A 25,224-nucleotide genomic window follows, 5' to 3' on the forward strand; every position below is an offset into this window, starting at 1 on the left:
GCAGTTACATTGGTAACAGCATCTCCAGCTTACCACACCCCACTAGGACCCCTGAGTACCAACGGGACAGGTGCTTCATGGACACCCCAGTTAAGCCACAAAACACCCCTAAGGCAGGTTATTCTCAATTCTGTTTTGCAGTTGAGAAAAGGTAGGCTCAGAAAGGCTGAGCAACTTGTACAAGGAACTAGTGAAGGCAGGATGCGCTAGCCTTCTCCTGGGTCCTGGGAACTCGACTGTGTGAAGGGTTGCGGGGACGGGACGGCAGGGACTGAGGAAATGAGAAAGTGCCTTGCTGAGATTGCAAAGCCACAGGGCTACTAGGTCTAGCACCTTGCTGTCAGCACAGAAGCTGGGCAATGAAACGCCACACAGGAAGGGAGCAGGTCTCATCTCGGTGTGACTTGATAGGGCAGTCAGTGTCTTCCTTTGTGAGGAGATGGGGGGCGGGCATAGGAGAACTGCTAGCTGCCTTTGACAGTCCCTGATGGTTTGGAGCGGATCCTACTTCTGGGGGGGGGGGAGTTGTTTAATTGCAGAAACCTGGGTTACCTCTGGGGCAGGACACTTGGGACACGCTCTGAGGCGCTCCTGGTCTGGAGAGCTTGCCTCTAAGGTATGGAGACTGGTACATTTGAGAGACACCAATTCCTAAGAAGATGAAATGCTGGCTCAGATTAGGGAGTGGCACACCAGCCATTTCTTGTTTGTTTATTTGTTTCGTTGCTTTTAAAGACAGGGTTTCTCTGTGTAGTCCTGGCTGTTCTGGAACTTACTTGGGAGACTAAGCTGACCTCAAACTCAAGAGATCCGCCTGCCTCTGCCTCCCAAGTGCTGGGATTAAAGGTGTGTGCCACCATACTCGGCAATAATGTATATTTATTGTAAAAAGAAATAAAATACAAATAAGAGGGGGGTGGCAACCTTCAATAACCTTTCAGTGATGTTATGGCCCTCTGGGTGTAAGGACAGGAGACTTATGGCCTAGAATCCTTTGGAGATTCTGCCACTTCCTGTATCCCACTTCCTGTATCTCAGCCACTTCCTGTCCAGAAAAAAGTCTAGCGAGCCAGCGTTCTCTCCTGTTTCCTTAGCGAAGTGAGGTCCAGTAAGAGGATAGGAGGACCTTCTACAGGGGGGAGGGGCATATGACTTTCTGACATTGCATCATCTCCAATGCCCGTGCTGAAGAACTACATAAATGAGTTACTGAAAACCAAACCAAAACACTATTGCGGCCCTTCCTAATATTTTATGTAAGGTTATGATTTTGTGTTGGGTTCTTAGTTTTCTGTGGATGTCTGTGGCCTGTGGGTTCGAATGACATTGAAATGTGCCCCACCTCACGCTCACAGTCTCTCACACTATCACCTGGAATCTAGGCTTTAGGGGATAAAGTGAGTTGAGAGGTCATCCAACCCTGCCACAGGTATGCCCTATGTCAAGGGCATCTAGGTCTCAAAAGTCAGAGCAACATGCACACATGTGTCATACAGTGCTACTCACCGATAGACCCAAGGTGAAAAATGGAGCACCCTGAACTCTCCCTCACTTCCGGCGCCTCAAAATTGCTTACTGTAGTTGACCCAGAACTATGAGAACCTGGCAGAGGTGGAGTCACAATTGCTCTTCCTGCTTCCCCTCTGCCATGTGGAACAAGAGTCCTGCCCTTTCTATTCTGCGAAATGTCATGAGATCCAGCCACCATGAGCGTGAACATATGGTACAGAGAGAAAACACCACCCCAGAGTATTTTCTTCATATGCAAAGAAAAGCTCACTGTAGTTCCAGGGTTCTGGGATCAACTGCTCGGTCTTCCCTCCTGCGTGCAGCTTGCATTTCTTTTGGTTTTAGTATTCCTGGCTCCTCAGCAATCCCACCCCCCCCCCAATGGTTCCCCAAATGTTAATGCTGCATCTGTGGAAAATGACAAGTTGCCGCCTAAGGCGCCCGCCATCAGATAAGCCAGGACAGAGAGTGGGTTCTTCTGGAAGAGAAACAGGCTACACTCTGGAAATTAAGTCCTCCTCAGTGGAGAATAGCTCCACCTTTAGCTCTCAAGCTCCAGGTTCTGAGGCAGCTTCATCAGAGAAAACTGGGGTACCCTGGGATGTGTGCTGGGAGGGATGGCAGCCGCTCCTGACATCTGCAACTGTCATCTGGGGCCTGGGCTTGGGTTCTTTGCTCCCTCGATTGCAGGCAGTGATTAAAGTCCTTATAGACGAGGGATCCTGTTTCTTCATTTAGAGTGCCTTGCGCTGACATCCATCCACACGTTGAACTGGGAGAGGTGACTTTGCTGTCGCCATTCCCAGAGAGGGGAAACGTTAGGCACTAGAGGGCTGAGGTGGATGCCTGTGTGAGAGCCACTCGGAACAGACCTTCTGGTGTTCTTTTTTTCCACTCACCCTGGGTACACTCATGCGTACACTTACATTGAAGTTTTACAGCTCTCTGAGATTTATGAGGAGAAGCCAACTACCCTGAGAGCTCTTAATTAAGCAGCCTTCCCGGAGGAGAAAGGAAATGGGCTTCCATATTCTTTGCACCGACAGCAGATCGCAGGATTTACTGCCGGAGGGCTCATGTTTCTCCCCTAGATCACCTCCCCTCTGGTCTAAACATTATCACTTTGAACTCTAGTCAAGCGATCCTCCTCAGTTCTTTCTCTCAGCGGTGCCCTTCGGGCTGTGAGCATTTCCTCTCACCTGCCTCCTTCCCCTTTAGATTCAAGACCAGATTGGAGCACTGCACAGACACCCCACCATTGCCCTATGAGAGAGTGGCACCCAGGGCAGGCATGAGGGGGCTGCCCGACTCTGGAAGGCATGTGGAGGCTGGTGCCCGGTGTCTCCTAGAGCTCATAGTGGCCTGCCAATGGCTCCCCTGAAGATACACGTGTTTAACCAGATCCTGACAGGAGGACAGGCTGCTCTCCCGAACTGCCGAGGATCTGAGCTCGGTGTTTACCTTGGAATTGAACTGGCAACACTGTTCTGGGAAAGGACATTGAAAAGAGCAGGCTTGTACTTTTCAGTAGATCTGGAGTGCTTGCCACCTCTACCCTAGGACCAGCATCCCACCCCTTAAAACCCTCGCTCTGTCTTTTAGCTGTTTTTAAACTTCTAAACACACCATAGCTGACCAGCTCATCTTCTCAATAAAGGTCTTAACATGGCCAGGCCCCACTTGGCTGCCAAGGGAACACGTTGCTTTGAGGCAAAAGTGTGTGTGTGTGTGTGTGTGTGTGTGTGTGTGTGTGTGAGAGAGAGAGAGAGAGAGAGAGAGAGAGAGAGAGAGAGAGAGAGAGAGAGAGAGAGAGAGAGAGTGCGTGTGTTTAAACTTCTTTAAAAATCAAAACCAAATGCTACTGAATTTCAAATATGATGAAACCGTTCAAAATGCAAAGTGAAAGAGAAACAGGCGAAGTGCGGGTAGGCGTCAGTTCAGCAGCCCCATTCCCAGCCAGGTCAGGGCGGCGATTGCCTGTGAGAACTACGGTAGATGGATCCGCCAAACCTACAAAACCCAACTCTGGCAGAAGACACTCCTCTCCTGTGATTGAGGAACGCCTTTGTTGAAGACGGTCCATTTATCTTTAAATTCTTGGCTCAGGGCAGAGGGGTAACTCATGTGTATTGTTGGGGGAGGGGGGTCTGTGAGGGCTGGCCACAGTGGGTATTGTGAGCAGCCAGGAGGTACCCCAGCCACCCGGCTTCCTCTGGGTAGACTAACGTCTGAAGGAAACAGTGCATGGGAGAGCAAAAGGCTCTGGGTCCTGGGCCTTCTAAAGGTTCTTCGCATACCTGCTCTCGGGCATTGTCCTGAACTCAGGAGGCGTGTGAGAAGCCCGCGGAGTTGCCATAGGCGAGAGCAGGGCCTCTGCCTGGCTGTGGGAGGGGCATCTCCTCTCCTACCCTCTGTAAACTAGCAGCGGCTGGCTGCCTGCTGACCTACCTCAGAGGCCTCAGGTTAGCTAATTGAGAGGGGAAGGCCACTTTGAACATTTAGAGGCCTGGTCAGGGGCCAAGACTCATTACCCAGTTTCAAAGTTGGAAACTCCATTGAGTTCAGCAGGGAAAGGGATGGTTTTTGATCGTTCCAACGTTTCGGAGCCCACCCTGGGACTCCCGTTTTTCACATGTGACAAGACCACGTGTGTGTGTGTGTGTGTGTGTGTGTGTGTGTGTGTGTGTGTGTGTTACTTGACCAGAGCAGGAAGGAGTAGGAACCCAGACCCTGTTTGCATTTTCTCTTTTCTACCACTTAAAAATCCCAACAGAACCGTTAACACACCACCTCAGACTTGGAAAATACACACGAGGAAAAGAAAAATAGTCCTAAGCTCTCACTTGAACATAACTTCTTTGTAGGCATTATTCTTATCTGTTTTTTATGTACTATTAATCAACAAATACATACAAAATAGGCCTCTTTGCCTTTAAAAAAATAATTATTGCACCCCCACACCATCACTGCCTTTCTTCAGCACTGTGTGGTGTTCTGTTCTGGAAATGTGGCTAACTGTGGACCATGTAGATGATCAGCTTACCTTTTCACAAGCTGCGTGGACACATTTCTCTCTATGATTGTTCTTTTTTTTTTTTTAAAGAAGTTGTGTTTTTTTCCTTTGACTATAAAAGTAACACATTTTTATTTTTTAAAAAGTGTGGAAAATCAGGTAGGTATAAAGAAGTTAATAAAAATCACCTGTAATTGTTCCACCCAGAGAAAATCACTATTAACCTTCGGGTGTATTTCCTTCATATATATATATTAGAAACACGATCACACTGTGCTGAAGTTTTGTAGGTCCCTAGGGCTGGGAGAGTAAAATTGGCAGAGGAAATATTATTTCCAGGAGACATTTAATGTGTGATACTGTGCATTTGAAATTGCTCTGTGTTTTCTTTGAGAACATCAGACTGGGGACAGCCCTGCCCTCTGCCAGAGGTCAGGAGGGCAATTAAGGGTGGACAGTGGGGTAGCTGTGCCTAGCTCCATGGCCTTGCTCAGGGACCAGCTCCTGGTTAAAGGCCACAGCGGGCGTGAGCCCACGCACCTTTCTCATTTCTTCTGACAGGCGCTGTGGGGCCCCTGATTGATGGCCACACTTCACGGGACACTAGTAAATGTCCCATAGTATATTTTGTAAGAGTAATGAAGTCTCGGTAACCTCAGCTCCCCCTCAGCCTCTGCTCATAAATTTACTCCTGCAAGAGGGGGAGCTGCCAGGGCTGTGGATTAGCAGAGGGGGCCCTGGGGCTTCGGCACCACCCCCTCTGCTTCCATTCCCGGCTTCCTCATAAGGAAGTAAGGGCCTTTGTCACAACCCCTCCACCCACCGGTCAGTGAAGTCCAGTTGAGAAGCTCTGTACCAAGCTTTTAAAGGGCTGAAGATGAAATGGCCCGTGGAACAGGGGAACCAAGAGAAGCCAGAACAGATGCTCACCCGGCCTCTGCAGCTTCTGGTCAAGGCCGGAGGCCGGTGCCTCAGGGCTGGAGCTTTCTTAAGCACCTTTGGCCTTGAGCTGAGGGTAGATGGAGGGGCAGTGGAGATGGAGATGGTGGGGTGGGGTGGGCGGGAGAGGAGTGGGAGGGGCTGAAAGCATCCCTCAGCTGTATCCATCACACCTTTATCCACCTTCACTTCATCCATCACATACTTCCACAGGTTGTGGTCAGGGGACTATGTCTGCCACCCCACCGACGAACAGCAATCTTTTGAGTTCCCTTCCCCTTTAATTTGTTTTTGCTCAGGGCTAAATGTCTCCTTAGTCATAAGTTGAATGTGATGCTTCTTTAAGAGAAGCCTGCTAGCCTGCTCCCCTGCATCCAGTCAGGTTCAGGAGAGGAACCTTTTTGTTATGACACCTTAGTGTTGCTTAGCTACTAAGAGGTTAGATGACTCAACCAAGGTTCCTCTAACTCCCACACTCGGCTCTCCTCTAGTGAGGCTGGCAAGATGGCTCAGGGTGTAAAGGCGCCTGCTGCTAAGCCTAATGTCCTGAGTTCAATCTCTAGAACCCATACGGTAGGTAGAGAGGGCTGATTCCCGAAGATTGCCTTCCGGGTTCCATATGTGTGCTGCAGAGCCTCCTTACACCCCACAGAACAGGAACTATCCTTGGAATCAAAGGAACCCAACCGAGAAGCAGTCAGGCTCCAACCCCAACAAACGGTGATTTGAAAACCTAGGAAACTGAGGCCCAGAAAAGGCTGGAAACTTGGTCAAAGCCACACAGGAAAGTGTCCAGGCAAGGACGAGAGCGTGTTGAACTCCACAGCCGCCCTCTTTAGCTTTCTGAGCTCTTACTGTACACGTGCTACCAAGTCAGTGAAGTGAGAACCTTTCCCTAATGTCTGGAAACTTCCTGTTTGCAATGATCAAGGACCAAAGAGTCACAAAGAGAGAGAGAGAGAGAGAGAGAGAGAGAGAGAGAGAGAGAGAGAGAGAGAGAGAATGAAATTATATGAACTGGAAACCATCAAGCCATGGAACATTGAGTCAGTCGATTCTCCAAGTTAAGACGTCTTATCTTGGTAACTGGAAAGTATCCACACCTATCACATGAACTTTCAAAGAATCAGAAAGCGATAAAGATCACTATCCCCACCATTCCATGAGGCTGAGCGCAGAGTGGGATTTTGTGGCCTGTGGCTTGTCACTGCACTCACTGCTCAGTGTGGAACGATTGCTGTGCCAGGGGCTTGGATTCCTCATGGACTTGTAGCCATGGGTATGGGTGTGAGGATCAGAGCTCCAGAGTGAATGTCAGGAAAAGAAAGTGCTCTGTAGCTAGGTATGGGGGCACACATCTTTAGTCCCAGCACTCAGGAGGCAGAGTCAGGCAGATCTCTGCATTCAAGGCCAGCCTGGTCTACAAAGTGAGTTCTAGAACATCCAGGGCTACACAGAGAAACCCTATCTTGAAAAACCAAAACATCATCATCATCATCATCATCATCATCATCATCATCAACAACAACAACAACAACAACAAGAACAATAAAGATGCTCTGTATGTTTTGAGAGTTGTCACTGGGTTGTCCCAGCCTGATCTACTGAGCACAGGGGCTTGATCATGGAACTGTTCTGGTGTTCTAGCACCCCGCCCCAACCCCTACAAACAATGTTAAGTGCCTACCTGAGACCTTGTAGAAGGGCAGATGCCAGGCATAATATCGGGGATAAGAAATATCCTGGCCTAATTCTAGAGTGGGTCTTTCCAAGTGGGTTTGTACAGGAACTGGAACCCTGGGCTGTGTTTCTTCCTGGGATTCCCCTGTGCTCCTACAGGGTGAATTTGGCAATTAGAGACAAGCTCCATGCCCACGGTAGGGCCGGGCTTTCAGCTAAGACTCAGGGACCTTGACGTCACTGACAGAAGGCAGCAATGGTGTGTCAGATCTTTGTTTAGGTGCAACATAAGAACAGAAAGATGTCTTGTGGCCCCCAGGGAGTCATGGTGGGGCTCTCCTGGTGCAGGTACGGGAGCCATGCTCATATGCTTTCCCAGCATCCTCAGCAACACAGGTGGTTACAGATATTTTGCAGATAAGAGTCACCAGGTGGTCCCGAGACCTTCAGGCCTGGCTGTGCAGATGAGCTAACTGAGAGGTAGGAAAGCAGCACACGAATGCAGAAGACCATCGTTCAAGTGGCTGAGATGAGTGTGTGTGTAAGCAGGCCCAGCACAGTGATGACAGGTCAGACTACCCTGTTTCCCTTTAAAAACAGATGGTAGAGGGGCTATACAACATGGTGGCCAGAAGACTAAATTGTGACTGTTTAAGACCCAAGTTTAAATCTTGCTCTGGCACTGCCTGGGTGACAGAACAACTTCTCCCATTTGGGCCACCTTCCTTCTGGCAATGAAGCCTCTAGTGAGCCCACTTCCGGGACACCTGGCCAGGGTCCTTGGCTGCAGAGCGCCATGCTTTGCTCACAGTAGCCTGTGGTGGAGTTTAGCTCCCCAGCTCAGCATTCCCAGAGACTGGCAGCTGACAGAAGGGCGATGAGAAGGGTGTAGGCTTCGACATTTTTCACACCTACTTTATTTGGGGTTCTTTAATTCTACACTTTTGTTTTAACCTGCCTACCCTAGATAGGAGAGAAAAGAGGTTAATGGGAACAGGAGAAGTAGACATTTTGGGACTCAGTTCCTGGAATTCAGCAGACCAGCAATTGCACCAAAGTTGCAGCTGGAACCTGGAACAGCAGCTAGAACCCACAGCCCTGAAGTGTTCTCTGGAGCAGTTCTCTCTAGGAGTGTCTTAAAGTGAAGCCATGAACAGCCAAACAATACCAAGACCCCAAAAGCCTCCACCTCTTAATTTGGATACACACATACACACACACACACACACACAAATACACACACATCCTCTCAGAGTCTGTACTAGGATGTGTTTCATCTGGGAAAAACCAAGCCCCCACATGAGGTGGTTCATCTTCTAGTGGATAAACGTCACCTGTTCTCTCACAAGTCTGTTCCCCATCCCACACTCAGGATCAAAACAAAAACATGTGTACATCCACTACAGAAGGGGCATAGTTTTTTTTTCTTTTTCTTTTCTTCTTTTTAACCTCTTCTGCATTCCAGTGCGCTCTCTTGGGTCCAGGGAGCATGTCTGGACAGAAGCAGCCTCATTTGTGGCATTTCTTCATTTTTCTCAATGCTTTTCAAAATTTCAAAATAAATGAAACAGTGACTCTGAAAAAAAATCAATAGTAATTTTAGATCATGCTTTCCCCCAAATTTCTCATGTTCACTGCAAAGACTGACCCACACAAAGCAGGTATCAAAAAAGGCTATTTTTCACTCCAGGCAGGCATGAAAATTGAGACAGTTTGGGCTTAGAAGGTGAGCAGCTTTCTCCCTGAGGGTTCTTCGGGTCAGTGTGTGTGTGCATGCATGTGTGTGTGTGTGTGTGCACACGTGTGTGCGCGCGTGCGTGTGTGTGCGTGTGTGTGTGTGCATATGTGCATGTATGCGTGTGCGTGTGCATGTGTGTGTGTGTGTGTGTGTGTGTGTGTGTGTGTGTGTGTGTGCGCCATTTGTGCTTCAGGTCTGCCATGGCCAGCATTGTTTGGCCATGATGGAAGGTCTCTGCCATAAAATAGGGTGCTGTACAACATTAGTTTTTAAAAAGTATTTGTTTATTTAAAAAGATTAAAAACAACCCTTCATGTATGTAAATGTTAGTCTGCATGTATGTATATGCACCAATGGGTTCAGTGCCCATGAAGACCAGAAGAGGGTAGCAGAACCTCTGGAGCTACAGACAGGTGTGAACCACCATATTGGTGCTGGGAACTGAACCCAGGTCCTCTGGAAGAACAGCCACTGCTCTTAACTGTTGAGCCTTGATGTTGGTTTCCTGATGTTGCTCATAATATTCCTATAATTACTGCCATTGTGCTATTTTGACCAGGCCACAGTACACTTATGTGTTGCTTTCAGCTTCTGAGCTAGAACGAGCCATAGATGACATAGAAACATCTTTTTGCTCATCATCGACTGTGTTCCCAGTTTAGACCCCATCTACCCCTCTTTTCTTCAGTTTTCCTGATTCAACTTAATGCTTCCTGGATGTTTGTGTCACAGAGGAAGCTTGGGGAAAAGTCCCTGCCATGAAGGGCTTTGGATTTACTTAGAGAAAACCAGGGGAAGGCCAGTGGTGGGGAATGATCAGGTGTTTGTGTGTGGGTGCCTTCAAGGTCTGGCTTTCTGTGGGAAGGTAACTGTTCTCTCAACTTTCTCTTCCACTCTCCAAGGCCAGGAAGAAATCTGCCTTAATGGTGGACATGGTCATTTCATCTGACCTCTTGAAGATCAGTTGACCTGAAAGAAAGACTGGTTGCCATGGTGATTGACGTTACTTCTGTATCAGTTGCTCATCTGTTGCTGTTACAAAACATGGTGACCCTTAAGGACATAAGGGTTTATTTTATCTTATGGTTCCAGAGGGTTGGAGTCCACAGCAGTGGGGAAGGCATGGCATGGCAGTAGAAACACTGATTGGTCACATTTTCAGCCATATGAAAGAGAGTAGGGCTGGGCTATAGACCCTCAAGCCCATGCCAAGTGACATACTTCATTTAGTCAGGGTCTGCCTCTTAAAGGTTCCATGAGCTTCCCAAACACCACTGCTGACTAGGGACTAAGTCATCAAACACGTGCCTACAGGAGACACTTTGTATTCAAACCATAACAGGTTCCGAGGCAGTGCTGGGGGCCAAGGGACGTGCGTCTCAAAGCCCTCTGCTCCCAGTGGGGCCACGACTCACATTGGTTCTGTCATGTGGAATTAGCTGCTGGCTGTCTTTCTTCTGTCCTTAGGGAAATAGTAAAATTAAGAGCTGTGCTTTCTCAGGCATCAGGGTAGACGTTAAAGAGGAAGATGAGCTAAAAAGCAGGGCGTGGTTACCATGCACTTACAGGCCACTATAGAGCCTTCTCTTGTCACCAAAGTGAGATGGCATCCTATTGTGGATTCACTGTCCCTGGTTGGCTACAGTGGGTCCCCAGGCAATGCCAGTGGAATGAAGGAAGACAGTTCAGATGTCTCTGCAGAGGACAGTGGAAACCTTCTTTGAACGAATGATGCTGAGTCCAGTGCATCCTGTGGTTCTCAGAAGCTGCAGGTAGCTGACCCTCACAAGCCTCTTCTCTCCAGCAGTCAGGGCTTTCTGAGACCTCTGTTCATGAATGTTCTCAGCACAGGGTCTGACAGAAAGTAGACGTTTTGAAACGATGCTTTGAGCCCATGAGTTTTGAGTAATGATCTTGCACAAAGCAGTGTTCTATAAATAGTTGTTGGTTTGATTGACAAAGCCAGCCAAATAAAAGAAAGCTCATTTCCTTCCCTTCCAGAAGATTCTCTGTCTAGATGGCTGAGCCTCAGACATACATTTCTCAAGGCTTAATGGAGTAGGCCATATTGGACTGTCATGGCCTTCCTAGCTGGGCTGAAAAATGTCTTTGGAACCAGATGCAGGGAAGGCGATGGGCCAGCTCCAAGACTTCCCAAGGAGCTAGAGTTCGAGTTGGCTCCAAATCCCGTTTTTCAGCTTCAGCTCACAGACTGGAGGCCTCCAGCTGCCAAGGACTTTGTTTTATTGTCACTGCAATTGGCTTCTCTTTAGGCTGGGGCTGCCAGGGCAGAAGCCATCAGGCCTTGGATGCTGGGCTGGAGTGATCATAGCAATCCCATAATTCTCACCCAAGCTCAGGCTAGAAAGAGGAACTGCTGGAAGTGGCTGAGGAAACAGGAGCCCCAGAAGCAGCAGCAGGAATGGCAGCAGGATGGAGATGAGGGAGGAACAGTGAGAGGAGGAGAGGAAAGGGGAGTGGAGGAGGGAAGAAGGAGGGGAGAGGAAGGGGAGGAGAACAGAGGTTTGTGGGAGGAGGAGTAGGAGGAAGAGGAGGAGGAAGAGGAGGAGGAGAAGGAGGAAGAGGAGGAGGTGGAGGTACTGGCTGTTCTTTCACTTCCTCCCAGACCTGGCCTTGGATGTGGCTCTTGGAGTTTCCTGCAAGCCAGTCTCAGTGCAGTTTTTTCCAAGGCTTGTCACAGAAAGGAGGGTTGAGTTGTTATTCTCAAGTCCTGGGGACACAGCATAAGACTCTCAGGTAGGAAATTCTGATATCATCTTGTGGCTCCTGCTACATACGACCTGCATGGTGGTCAAGAGGGCTTGTTTAAGAAGCGTCTGGAATGCTGTTCCTGCACCTCCCCTCGAGACCTCTGGAAAAAGGGGACAGCTGACTGATAAATTACATCTGGACTCACTGTCCCTGGCTGTCAAACCCTCAGGTGTGTGTGACCATGAGCTTCTGTTCCAGCCCCGCTCTGAGACACCTCTGGCTTCTGGCTTTGGAGTGGGGCAGGCCTGTTGTGCTGTGCTTCATGGCTTCCCAGGATAGCAAAGCCGCCCCCCACCCCAACCCCCCACGGCTCCGCTTCTTACCCAGGAAAAGAAATGGTGAAAACTGGTCTCGTCAGGAGCCTTCTTGTGGAACTTGGGAGGTAGAGACAAGAAAAGGAAGAGCCCGGAGAATTCTTTAGCTAGTGTCTGTCCGCAGGGCTGTCCAAAGATAAACAGACAAGTCCACAAGGGGCAAGTCTGACAGCTCATGCTAATATTCTTCATGTAATTACGTGTTCTCTACCTTCCAAGCCTTGTTTAAGGTGGAATAACTGACATCTGCTGTAGTAAGTCCTTCCCTGAAAACCCTTCAGCCTGTAAAGCTTATACAAAACAGCTTTGTAAACAGGGCTCCGGGGCTAAAAGGCTGGCTTCACAAACAAGAGGACTGAAATTTGGATCCTCAGAACCCAGATAAATGCCAGGTGTGTGTGTGTGTGTGTGTGTGTGTGTGTGTGTGTGTGTGTGGCACCTCCCATGTAATTCCAGCTTTAGAAGGCAGACACAAGAGAAAGCTATGGGCTACAGCTACAGCCGTACCCATATGCTCTGAGTCTGACTGAGACCTGGAAGAGCTTTTGAAGAAGATTCTTAGTCTCAAACTTGGCCTTTTACTTGATTGTGCACATATACAGGGGTCCATATACATGTGCCCCCCCACCACAGAAGCACATGTACATATGCCACACACAAATATACATGGGGGAAAATGGGGGTGGCAGGAGGAAGGAAAAAAGAAAGAAAGAAAGAAACCCTAGGCTTCTAGTTTCAAAGCATGGAGGAAACGCTGTGTCTTCTTGGGGTTAGCCCATGAAGCAAAGGGTCCAACAACCGCCACCCTGAGGAGTCTACTCCAGTCTCCTTAATTTGGTACTTTTCCCTTTATCATCTTTCTATGACCCTTAGCAGCAGGGTCTCCCAGTTGACCCATTGGAAATGGGTCCTGAGGGAGGAGCATCTAGAAATACTGATGCCAGCCGGACCTGCTTGGCACCTTCAGTCATGGACGCTATGTGGCTTCATTCACACCTGTAGATGCCCACTGGTGCCCACTAGCCAAGCGGAGGGAATTAGGAGTGTTTGTCAACACTCAGGGTGTTGGATAACTAAGCCTCTGACTCAAGTGGTTTTCTAATAGAAGAGTATTCCTGCCATGCCCCGAGACAGAAGGGCCAGACCATAAGGAAAGCCAAATTGAATAGTAGTTTGGCTTGAGAACCCCACCTCTTTTTTTGGCACCTCCTCTGGCCTCACTCTTTGGTGCTGTCAGCTGTTTACCCTTCTCAGTCAAAGTCAAAGCAGTGGGCCAGATTGTGGGATTTGTGTTCTTTCTTACATCATGTGTAGTGTATGCTTTGTTTTTGTTTTTGTTTTTGTTTTTGTTTTTTTTTTTTTTGTCAGCTTGATGCAAGCTTGGGTCATCCAGGAAGAGGGAACCTTCCTCTATCTCATTGGTCTGTTGGGCATTTTTTTTTTGATTGAAGATGAATGTGGGAGGGGCCCAAGTCATGGGAGGTGGTGCCAATCCTGGGTAGGCAGTTCTGGGGTGTATAAAAAAAAATCAGGCTAGGCAAACTATGAGGTGCAAGCCAGTAAGCAGCACTCCTCCATGGTCTCTGCTTTCGGTTCCTGTCTCAAGGTTCCTGCCTTGAGTTCCTGCTCTGCCTTCCTTTGATGATGGGCTGTAATGTTGGGTATATACCTACTAGATTCTTTCTTTCCCACGTTGTTTTGTTTATGGTGTTTTATCACCACAGTAGAAACACAACTAAGACACTTGGCTTTTATGTGAAAGCTAGGGATCAGACTCACGTTCTCATGTGTGTACAACAAGTATTTAAGCAACTGAGCTACCTCGCCAGCTTTGTAAATGGGTCTTGAGAGTTTATCATGCAATCACACATCCCCAAGTGCTGCCAATTTGTTTTGCTCATGTTCTTGGTGCTTGTTTTAGTCTTTTCTCATGTTAGTTTTCCTCTCCACTAGAGAAAAGACTGGAATTTGTTGTAGCATTGGTACCATGGCCTAGATTCTGTGAGGACCCTGAGGATGTTTTCCAGCCTGAGGTGTACACAACCTCAACTGAGAAAACTCCTCTATCTCATTGGCCAGTAGGCAACTCTGTAGAGCATTTTCTTGATGAGTGATGGATGTGGGAGGGGCCCAACCCATGGAAGGTGGTGCCACCTCTGGGCAGGAGGTCATGTATATTTTAGGACATCAATAGTTGGGGCTAAGGCTTGAAGTAAGGTAGCAACATGCTTTTTCATCAGGAGCTCCACGATGTCTGGGCATCTTTCTTTATGTGACTCATGGCTGTTGCTCCTTGATGCCTAGACTGATCAGTTCATTAATGCTTCTTATAACATCTCCAGACCTTGATCCAGGGCTTCACATCCGGTGTTGCCTTTTTGCTCAGCCCTCTGGGATAAACTAGTTGTATTCTACCCCCCTGCCCCCCAATCTCTCCATTCTCTCAGCCCCTTGGAATCTTTTCTTGACTTTTGATCAAGTTTAAGGAGATTGGAGAATATTGTTTGGCAGCCTCACCTTCTGTAAACCTCATCCACCCACCTCAGAGTTTTTCATTAAAGATCTGGTCAAGTAGGGGCTGGAGAGATGGCTCAAAGCTTAAGAGCTCTTGGTATTGTTGAGGGCTGGTGATCAGAGCTCATTATCGCCCATAGCTCCAGCTCCAGGGGACTTGACACCCTCTTCTGGCCTTCATGGTTACCAACACACATACATATGATATTCTTTCTTTCCCACTCACACATATGCACATATATAAATAAAATAAGTATATAAAAAACCTAGTCACATGTCATGAGGGCAGGTGACTATGGAGACCCTTCTGAGTGCAAAGTCACTAGGGTAGCTTGGAAGGGTCATAGCGATTGTGTCATCATGGCGATATAGTCTCTAGCTTTACAGTTGTCATAGAAACTGCTGAGAGTCCACATTTCCTTCATCTTCTGGACCGAGAAGACCTCGTCATCCTAACTAGCATCTTTCAAGTCCATTGTGTCCGCCTGACTCAGTTTTGCTCACCAGAGTGCAATGTCGCTCAGATCTTTTTTTTGCACCCTGGATGTGTGGAAAGGATCAAGTAGAGAATCTGAGCAAAGACAGAGTGGCAAAGACACGAGAAGAGAGACCCTGGGACACAGGATGACTTCTGGGAAGGCTGCTCATTGCCTCGGAACATTTTCATTGGATTTTATGGGAGAGATTTGAAGGTAGCTCATTATAACAACAAATGCTACTCTCCTGTATTTTCTAGGGGTGATATGAGCAAGTAACACACGATGAAAATAGAAGGAAGAAAAGTAAGTCCTTTCAGGGTTCTTAAAAAGTAATAGTTGGGACTTGAACAGTGTAAGCAATTCCCTTTTCATGTGGCATTTTCTCCAAGCTGTCACTGTTCCTACTCTGAAGGAGTCATTTCTGAGAACCGAGGCTGTGTAATTTCCTCATGGTGTGGGTCACTGCCTTGGGGGAGCAAAGCTAAGTGACTAACTGGATCAGACCACAGACCCTCTGAGGCTGAAGACATGCTTGCTGAAGGGGGTAGGGCTGTAACCCCTCCCCCAACTCCTGTCTTGTGCACCCAAGGAGTGGCTAAGAGCTGGAGACTGAGTCACTAATGGGCAAGGTAGGGCCTGACAGGTTGGGTTTTCTTGTATTAATAATTACGGCGCAGGAAATTACGGTGTGAGATCTCGGAGGGAGGATAGAGAAATGATTGTAGCTCTGAAACTGGAGCCTCGTCTCGGCTGACCATATCACTTTGTACGTTCACTCAAAGTGAGTCTCAGTCAGGGACTTCTAGATCCCATTTCTGAGGTAATGAGAGCACGTGGTTATGTCAGCAGTGTCTTATCCTTGCGCTAATGTCTTCCCTCTCCCATGACGGAGTTTTGTTTTTAAAGCATGAATCAGACTCCTTATCTTCTTCCTAGGGAGGATTTTCAGCTTTTAAGGGCAGATGGAAAAATCACTACTGGCTAGGCTTTTAGACATCTGAGGGCTTAAGAAGAGGCCAGAAATGTAATATTCTCTCTCTCTCTCTCTCTCTCTCTCTCTCTCTCTCTCTCTCTCTCATCCCTCAACAGTGTCAGTCAAGAGGCCTCTAAACAAACAGTGCTAAGACATCTGGATGTCTATGTGCAAAGACTAAAGTCGAACCTTTAACTCACATTGGATAAAAACCTCACTCAAGATGGAGTATAGACCCAATATGAACTCTAAGAACCTTAAAGTTCTTAGAGAAAAAGACAAGGCATTTCTTCACGGCCTTGGGCTAGGCAAAGCCTTCTCAGGCATGACACGGAGTATATAAGCAAGCAAGACAAAGAGGAGAGGCACTGAACTTTGCCAAACGTAGACCTCTGTGCCTCAGCAGATACCATCAAGAAAGGGACTGATGGGGGACTTTTTTCACAGACTCATCCACTGAATGCTTTGTCCCAAGTCAGTGGTGCTTTGCTATGTATGAGGTAGTGGAGACTTTGGAGGTGGGACCTTGCTGCAGGATGGGTTATAGGGCTCAGCTTTGAAGGGTCTTCCTGGCCCCTGTTTCCTTCCTCTTCCTCTGTGTCCTAGCCACCACAAGTAAAGAACCTGCTCTGTCACACGAACCTGATGTCCACGCACGTGGAGCTAATAAGCTGTGGATCAAACTCTTTGAAATCCTGAGCCAAAACAAAGCCTTCAAGTTGTTTTCTCAGGTTTTCAGTTGGTGCAATGAGAAAACTAACCAGTTCAGACTCACGTTCAGAATATCTATTTAAAACATCTTTCTAACTCAACATTAGCAAGAAAAATATGCACGCCAATGGGAAAACAATTTGAATAGGTGTTTCTCCAAGAAGGAGAGACATGTACACATAGTCAACACACACACACACACACACACACACACACACACACACACACACACACACACACACAAAGATATTCAGCATCACTGGTCATTAAGAAGATGGAAACCAACTCATGATTTGAATAATTTGGCATACTTTACTACATCAGCTATTGCTTTTTGAAGGTGAAGTGACCCCACAGGCTCTTATCTTTGAACATTTGACTCCAAGCTTGTGGCTGTGATTTTAGAAGGCTATAGGCCCCTGAGGTCAACCCTTGCTGGAGGAGGCCTAGAAGGTTCCTAATGTAGCTCCAACGCCTTCCCACTTCCACTCATGATCCTGGATGTGACGAGCTGCTTCATGTTTCTGCCGCCATGCCTGCCCCACCATGATGAGCTCTATCCAAACTGTAGGTGTAAACAAACCTTGCCACTCCTTTAAGTCGCCTTTTCCCAAGTATTTTCTTTCAGTTCTTTTTTTTTATTAATTTATTCTTGTTACATCTCAATGGTTATCCCATCCCTTGTATCTTCCCATTCTTCCCTCCTTCCCATTTTCCCCTTATTCCCCTCCCCTATGACTGTTCCTGAGGGGGATTACCTCCCCCTGTATATGCTCATAGGGTATCAAGTCTCTTCTCGGTAACCTGCTGTCCTTCTTCTGAGTGCCACCAGATCTCCCCATCCAGGGGACATGGTCAAATGTGAGGCACCAGAGTACGTGAGAAAGTCATATCCCACTTTCCCAGGTATTTTTTTTGTCACAGCAATGAGAAAAGTAGCCAGGGATTGGAGAGATGTCTCTGCGGTTAAGAGCACTTGCTGCTCCTTTAAAAGGCCTTTCCTGGGCAGCACAGTAGAGCTGGCTCTGATGGAGACAGCATGAGTGAGTCAGCCCCGAGGGTGAGAGCAAGGGAGAGCTGGCCCACCATCCATCTGCTGTGAGATGGACTGGACCCAAGGGTGATGCCCACCCCCTCCACCTGCAGTAATCGGGAGGCCCTGGAGTCATGAGAGCTGGCCCTGCCCTTTTTGGCTGCAACACACACACACACACACACACACACACACACACACACACACACACACACCCCTTCAAAAAAGAGAAAAGCAACCAATACAACAGCATTATTCATAATGAGCAAAAAAAAAGTGGAAACACCCAGATGCCCATCAGATGGATACACGTTTATCCATTGATAAATGGATAAACAAAACAAATGTCTCCATTGAATGAGGTGTTATTTGTCTGTAAAAAGAATGAAGTATTGATACTACCACATGACTGGACCTTAAAAAGCTTCCAGATGCCAACAGTTACCTATTGCGTGTTTCCGTTTATGTGAAGTTTCCAAGAAAGAAAAATCCACAGAGACAGAGAATAGACGTGTGACAGCAATGAACTGAAGAAACAGGGTTAGGAATGCTTATGAATGCGAACAGGGTCTGCTTGTCCTAGAATTAGACAGTGATGATGACAACTACCCAGCTCAGAGTGTGCCAAGACCCATGGAGCTGTGCACGTCAAGAGGACGAGTTGTACGGTATCCGAGTCACAGAAAACAAATCTCTTTTCTTAATGAAGGGGATCACTGGGACAGACTTCTTGACTTTCCCCCAGCTCTCCTGTGTACTACTGTATGACCTACTCATGCTGTGCCTCAGTTTCCTCAGGATACCTGTCTCACAGGGTTGTTTTTTTGCAGGGCATGAATTAATGAGTGGCTCTAGGCCCAGCTCAAAGGCTTTCAAAGAATTGGCCATTGCTTTTGCTCTTAATGACCTCTGTCTCGATGCACAGTGATCCTGGCTGTCTGAACATAAATCAAGGGCCAAAGAAGACTTCTAACAGCTTGTCAGCAAGGAGTGCTTGGTGTGAGGTGAGGTCCACAGGCAGGAGCAGGGCGAGGAGACCTGTACAGCTCCCACATTGAAAGAACAACTCCTGAAAACCGTAGAGCGCTCTGTGCAAGCAAACATACATAAATAGCGGGTCTGGCTCGGGCCCGTTCCCTGGAGCCCATGGAGAGTTATGAATCCCTCTTTGAACAATGGCAGCTGTTATGAAAATCTCCAGTGTGAGTTGGATGCTCTCTTCAGCCCAGACACTGACTCAGAGCTGCGACCTTCTGAGCAGCAAGGCAAGGAACGGACGAGGCCTTTGAGCTGATTTATGGAGAGGTTTCTTGATTGGGGTCAGGTTCCTGAAACATTTGGAAAGTGACGACTATAGCATCATTATTTTCCCCAAATGACCAAAATTATAGCTGGTAACTTGAGGCCAGTAAATTTCCCTGAAGCAGATGTAAAACTCTTTTAAGAGACGATTCACAGTGGGAGACTTGGGCTCCATGGTGGAGCGGCCAATCGGCTGGTGATGCTGAGGTCGGGGTGTGTGTGTGTGTGTGTGTGTGTGTGTGTGTGTGTGTGTGTGTGTGATGTGAGGGGTGCTTCTACACCTCAAGGGCTGCTGGAGAGCCCAGGTTGGAGACTGTAAAAAACCTACAGGTGATCGCGTAAATCAAGTTTGCTATCCTGGGTGGCTGCACTGTGGTATTGGAACAAGAGAGCTGGACCTGGCCTCAGGATGCATGGGTTCGCTGCTTCCTTCTGCCAGCAGTGCGACTCCGGGAAAACGATTTCTCTCTTCTGGGATACAATCTCTTCATCCTTTAAAATAAAAAAGCAGGCACATTAGGCGGCCTCTGAGGTATTCTACTAGATTTGGACTGATTTATTTTATTACTCAAGAAGAATGCAGGGCTTGGGTAAGTGCTTGCCCAGCATGCACAAAGCCCTGGGTTTAATCTCTGGCACGGCGTAAGCCAGGCATGGTGACACATGCTTATAATCCTAGCACTCAGGAGGTAGAGACAGGAGGGTCAGAAGTTCAGAGCCTTTGTCTGGTACGAAGTGAGTCTGAGGCCAGCTGGGGCTATAGGAGACCCCGTGTCGAGAGACGAAACAAAACAAAAGCCAAAGAATAAAAATGAGTCATCTGTTCATCTCCAGAGAATCTATAGCCTTTAGATGAAGCCACCATGGAAGACGAGGAAGGGGTTCACAACTAGAACCGTTCACAGCTAGAACATCGCCATCGTCAGAGAGTGTGGGAGTGAAAAGCACCAGAGTGGATCCAGAGCGTCGGCCTGCCATACACACCCCAGGCTCTGTGGCTCCAACAAGGCGTTTGCTGGGTAGGAGCGTGGCTCCACAGACGTCTCCCGAGAAAGACGCTACACACTTCTATTTCTCTCTATAGCAGGTACGTGTTCTGCCACTCCACTCCTGTCTGAAGGCAACCACCCATCTTATTGGCCATCAACTACTCAGAGTGTGTACCTCCACTCACTCCCACATGCATATGTGTGTGCATAAGCCTTGGGTACAGTTGAAAACCTTGTGGGCTTCCCCAGTGAGGGTGTCTTGGGCCTTCTCCATCACCTCCTGTTTCTTCTACCAGAATCCCAGCTTGAGGTCACTGAAGGAAGCTAACACAATAGAGGGTCCTCACAAAAGTAGTTTCTCAGACTCCTGTGCCTGGGTGTCTCAGCTGCTCTTCTGTATGTGCTGGGATGCAGAAGAGACAGGCTCCAATGCCAGCGAAGGAATGGATGTGCTGGCAAGGCGAGGGCGAGCAGGCAAAGAGCAAAAGCTTCCTTCTTCTGTGTCCTTATGTAGGCTTCCAGCAGAAAGTGTGGCCCAGATTAGAGGTGCCTCATGACTTGGATTAAAGGATCAAAGAGGTGTTGTCTTCCTGCCTGAAGATCCAGATCACAGGTGTGCCCTCCATTTCTGGGTTGTATTTCATTCCAGGTAGAGTCAAGCTGACGACCGAGACTCGCTATCAAACCAACCGACCAACCAACCAACCAACCAAAATAAGTTACTGCAAGTTCTTTCATTTGCGCATTGACATCTCTTTCCCTACACTAAAGATAGACTGGCCAGGATCCTGCATCTCGTAGCTGTTCAGCCACGGGGCTCTTAGGAGAAGAACTGGAATTTTCCAAATTCTTTCCTTATTATGAAATTCAATACAGAAAACCACTCAGAGAAATTGCTTTATTTGTTCGTTCGTTCGTTCATTCATTCATTCAACATTAATTGAGAACGTGGTAAATGTCAGGATCAGTGCCAGCCCTGGAGATCTAGTCCTCAAAATAGATGGGAAAGAGCTTAGACTGTATCTGGGGATGAAGGAAGAACAGAGAAAGGTGCCATGTAAGTGACGGGGAGGACAGGAAGGCGGGAAGGTCTGAGAGACCAGTTTGCCCAACCACTGCTCCAAGGGACCGGGCATCCATAGGCACATGGCTGAGGGAAGGTCATACGGACTGAAAGCATTCCACAAACATTTCTCAGATCTTCCAGACTAAATTTCAAGTCGGATTTAAACATAATGAGACTGGTTTTTGATGAAGTCGGTCACTGACTGCATGTCTGGAGCTGTATGTGATGCAGGCTTTGGATTCAGGCTCCCATTTGAATGTGAGTGCTCCTGGTTGCTGAGCATGCTGGCTAGTTTTGTGTTAACACAAGTTAGAGACATTGGAGAAGACGGACCATCAGTTGAGAAAACTGCCTCCCTAAGATCAGGCTGTGGGCAAGACTACAGGGCATTGTCTTAATTAGTGACTCATGGGGTAGGGCCCAGACCATTATGGGTGATGGTCCTGCACTGTATAAGAAAGCATGCTGAGGAAGCCATGGAGAGCAAGCCAGTAAGCAGCACCCCTCCGTGGCCTCGGCATCAGCTCCTGCCTCCAGGTTCCTGCCCTGCTTGAGTTCCCATGCTGTGGAAGTGTAAGCCTGCTAAACCCTCTGCTCCACAACTTGCTTTTGGTCACAGTGTTTCATCGCAGCAACAGCAACCCTAAGAAGAACCCTGAGTGACTTGGGGCAGGCTTCCCCATTCCTCTGACTGGAGTTTCTCCCATCTGAATAGTGGAGACAGTAGTGCCTCTCGAATGGGCTTTAAAAGTGATCCAGCAGGATCCTGTTTGCAGTGATTGCAGTCCCTTTGAGTGGTGCTTCCTCTCCTGCCTTGTTGCGGTCGCCATGGAGACGAAACGTATATTATGGGTCTCAGCTGTGAGCAACTGCATTCGCTCTGGGCACTTTCAGTGGAAGGCGGGCGGGGAGGGGGTGTCTTCTAGCTGCAGAAGACACTCAGGGTGAAGCTCCCAGAACATTCCGGGAACCACACTGCATACCTGACCTCTTCTGGGAGCCACTTTCTCAAGGGATGACCTGGGGCTTGGCCCCTGTCATCACCCACACCAGTAAGACCAGGAACTCCCCAAACCACGGAAGTTTCCAGCTAGCAGCCTATTTATTCCAGGCAACAAAGTACCAGTGTGATAAGGGACTGGAAGGTCCCTGCTTTCTAGCCGCACCACCTGGAGCCACCACTGACTCTCTTGAACTGGGTCACCTGATTCCCCACACGCTCTGTTTGGGCTTGCACACATCACGCAGAATTTTATGTACCACCCAGTGCATATAAAGTCTTTGATCAAGACCCCGTCTTCGATCCCCTTTCCAACTCCAGCAGGGCACAGGTGAATTGCGCCATTTTAACATCTGCTCTTCTCACTGCACTTTAACTTTTGTGTCTCACTTTTCATTTCTTCTTCTCTACTTTTGGTTTTAAAGCCAAGTACAACAACAAACTTTTATTTCACTTTCCCTTTTCTGTTTGTATGTGTGTGTGTGTGCTCAAGCACGTGCACAAGTGTGCATGTGTTATTCATGTGTGTGCGTGCATGTTTGCCTGTGTGTTTTGGTGTGGATGCATATGGATACACATGCATGTGGAGCCCGAAGGTTGATGCCTGGACTCATCCTCTGTAGATCCTGTGTGTCTCACTCAATGAGGCAGGGGCTCTTGATGAAACTGATCTGTCTAGCCTCACTAGCCGGCTTGCCCCAGGGAGCCTCTGTCTCCACTCACTGAGGATGGAGTTACAGCTGGGCCATGGCACCCACCTGGCGTTTATGTTGGTTCTGGGGATCCAAGCTTCAGTCTCACGCTTGTGCAGTCAGCCCTTTGGCCACTCAACCTCCTCCCCAGCCCCAGTGTTTTATTTCTCTCGAGACCTCTGCAGCAAGCGAGCGGTTTAAGAGTTTAAGATCTGCTTCTTCTGGCTGTGTGGACCGTTAGTGGAAGAAGTTAAAGTTGCAAATGTGAAAGAGCTTCCTCAGCCACAGTTGCCATAGTGCAGCCCTGGGTGCTCAGTATACGCAGGAAGCAGAAACTAGCTTTGGAAGCTGCTCAGGGGGTAAGGGGCTTGCCGCTTAAGCGTCAGCACTGGAGTTTGAACTCCCAGAGTCCACATAAAAGCTGAGAGTGGCTATAGTGGCCTTCCTGGAGCCAGCTGGTTTGCTAGACTAGACAAATTGGGGAGCTCCCGCTTCAGTGAGGAACCTGCCTCAGTATAAGAGGTGGTGCGTGGCTAAGGAAGGCATCTGATGTCAACTTTGGGCCTCCACATACATGCAAACACATAGATATACAAGCAGGCACATAACATACAAACACCCCCCCTCCCCCGACACACACATAAATGGTCGAGTTCATAAAACTGTCAATCTTTTTTTTTTTTAACTGTCAATCTTTAATCGAAACATGTATAGAAGAAAAAAATGTCTACACTTTTTATTTTCAGGCTGCAAATTGAGTGGTTACTTTAAGACCCTGGAAGTATTTCCTACTCCCCTTTAATTTACATCTCTCTTAACCCGGTAGGCGAGATTACAGCCAGGATGAGTAAACTAACAGGAAGTAAGGAGGGCAGGCTTCAGAGCGAGTCATTTCTCAGCATCGCACTCCTGAAGGTGCTCCTCCGAGCCTTCTGGTGAGGTCACTGCATGGGGGTGGGGTGGGGGTCACCTTGTCTGTTGTAAGAGGTTTGCATTCAAAGCCATGTGCAGGGCTAATGGCTCAGACTCCTGTGGTCTCATCCAGATGCACTCTCAGCAGGGTCTGTGGACCCTGAGATTTTGGAGTTTCTGTAAGCGCGTTCATCGTTGGAAATGCCACAGAGATGGAGTGATTGCCATCAAGAAACAGTTATCACTTGTCCTTGTTAGAATCAAAGATGTCATTTTTTTAAATAGACCTGGGGATAGCCGATCTTTTTCAACCGTCTGACGTGAAGAAGAGAGCCCGATTTTGTTTTATAGATGAGAAAAGAAAGAATTTGCTCAAAGTCACCTGGTTCTAAGTGGCTGAGATGGAGTGACAGTGCAAGCTTCCGGCTTCTCTATTCTCCCACGAGTGTGCAGGGCCTCCTAGGAGCTAAAGAACTCTCCAGAGAAGCTGACCACAAGCTCCACCTCATCAACAAGAGAACGCAGGCAAACATTTGCTCAGTTCCAAACCCAGGGCCGTGTGACCTTTGCTGCACATCTTTGATGGTCGGCATGGCTGGATTTAGAATTACCTGGGGGAATACATCTCTGGTCCTGTCTGTGAGGGCGTTCCCAGAGAGGATTAGCCAAGGAAGGAAGACCTACCTTAAACTTGGCATCACTGTTTCAAGGGGCGGAGTTCTATTTATTATTTATACAGTGTTCTGCCCGCATGTGCACCTTCCTGCCACAAGAAGGCACTGGATCTCACTACAGATGGTCATGAGCCACCATGTGGTTGCTGGGAACTGAACTCAGGACCTCTAGAAGAGCAGACGGTGCTCTTAACCTCTGAGCTATCTCTCCAGCCCCCAAAGGACGGAGTTCTTAGCAGGATAAAAAGGAAAAAGAAACTGAGTACTGGGTTAGCGTCCCTCTGCTTCCCAAGTTTGGATACAAAATGTCCAGCTGCCTCACAGGATACCACATCTTTCCGGCCATGATGGACTGCAGCCCCCCAGACTGTGAGACATGATAAACCTTCCTTTCCTTAAGTCGCTAAGTTGTCAGGCATTTTGTTACAGCAACAAGAAAAGTGAGAAATACAATTCAACCGCACAGATTTAAGTTGTTGAGTCTGATTGCTTTATGAACAATACATTGACTATTAACTAGATGAATTACCGAGCAATAGAAACTACAACTTTCAGTCACCAAGCTCTCTCCATTCTTTTTCACATCCTTGTTGGAGTTTGGTCCAGACTCCCTTAGAGCCAAGCCTGTTATTTAATCGGTTGCCTGTCTCTATGGGAACCAGCATTTTGCAGGTACTCTGCAGGCTCTCTCGTTCTGCAGATTGGGAAGTTGAGTCACAAGGAGCAGCACACTCGAAGAATTGACTAGAAGTAGAATCTGCCCCCCACCCCTGACCCCATCTCATCTAAATCGCTCTCACTTGCTGTCTGACTACTCTTGCAGTATGCCAGTCATGAAGAAGAGATCGTGGTGGAGGGTTCAAATTCCGTTGTTGACTCCAACCATCTGAGTACCCTGGGATAAGAGTCTTCCC

At 48.0% G+C, this 25,224-nt stretch overlaps 1 long non-coding RNA gene across 2 annotated transcripts in view; it reads left to right on the forward strand.

Annotated features, from left to right (window-relative positions):
- Positions 1 to 21,169, forward strand: part of LOC311582101 — a 56,102-nt gene extending 34,933 nt beyond the window's left edge. The window contains exons 1-3 of one of the 2 annotated variants that reach the window (XR_014774009.1): positions 11,512 to 11,820; positions 19,812 to 20,064; positions 20,616 to 21,169. This is a non-coding gene — a long non-coding RNA (uncharacterized lncRNA). Of the gene's footprint in view, positions 1 to 11,511; positions 11,821 to 19,811; positions 20,065 to 20,615 lie in introns of those variants that run through there. The other variant, XR_014774008.1, reaches the window with a different exon arrangement.
- The last annotated feature ends 4,055 nt before the right edge of the window (positions 21,170 to 25,224 follow it).

Source organism: Acomys minous (genome assembly GCF_964271855.1).
Source record: "Acomys minous genome assembly, chromosome: 13".
Taxonomy (NCBI): domain Eukaryota; kingdom Metazoa; phylum Chordata; class Mammalia; order Rodentia; family Muridae; genus Acomys; species Acomys minous.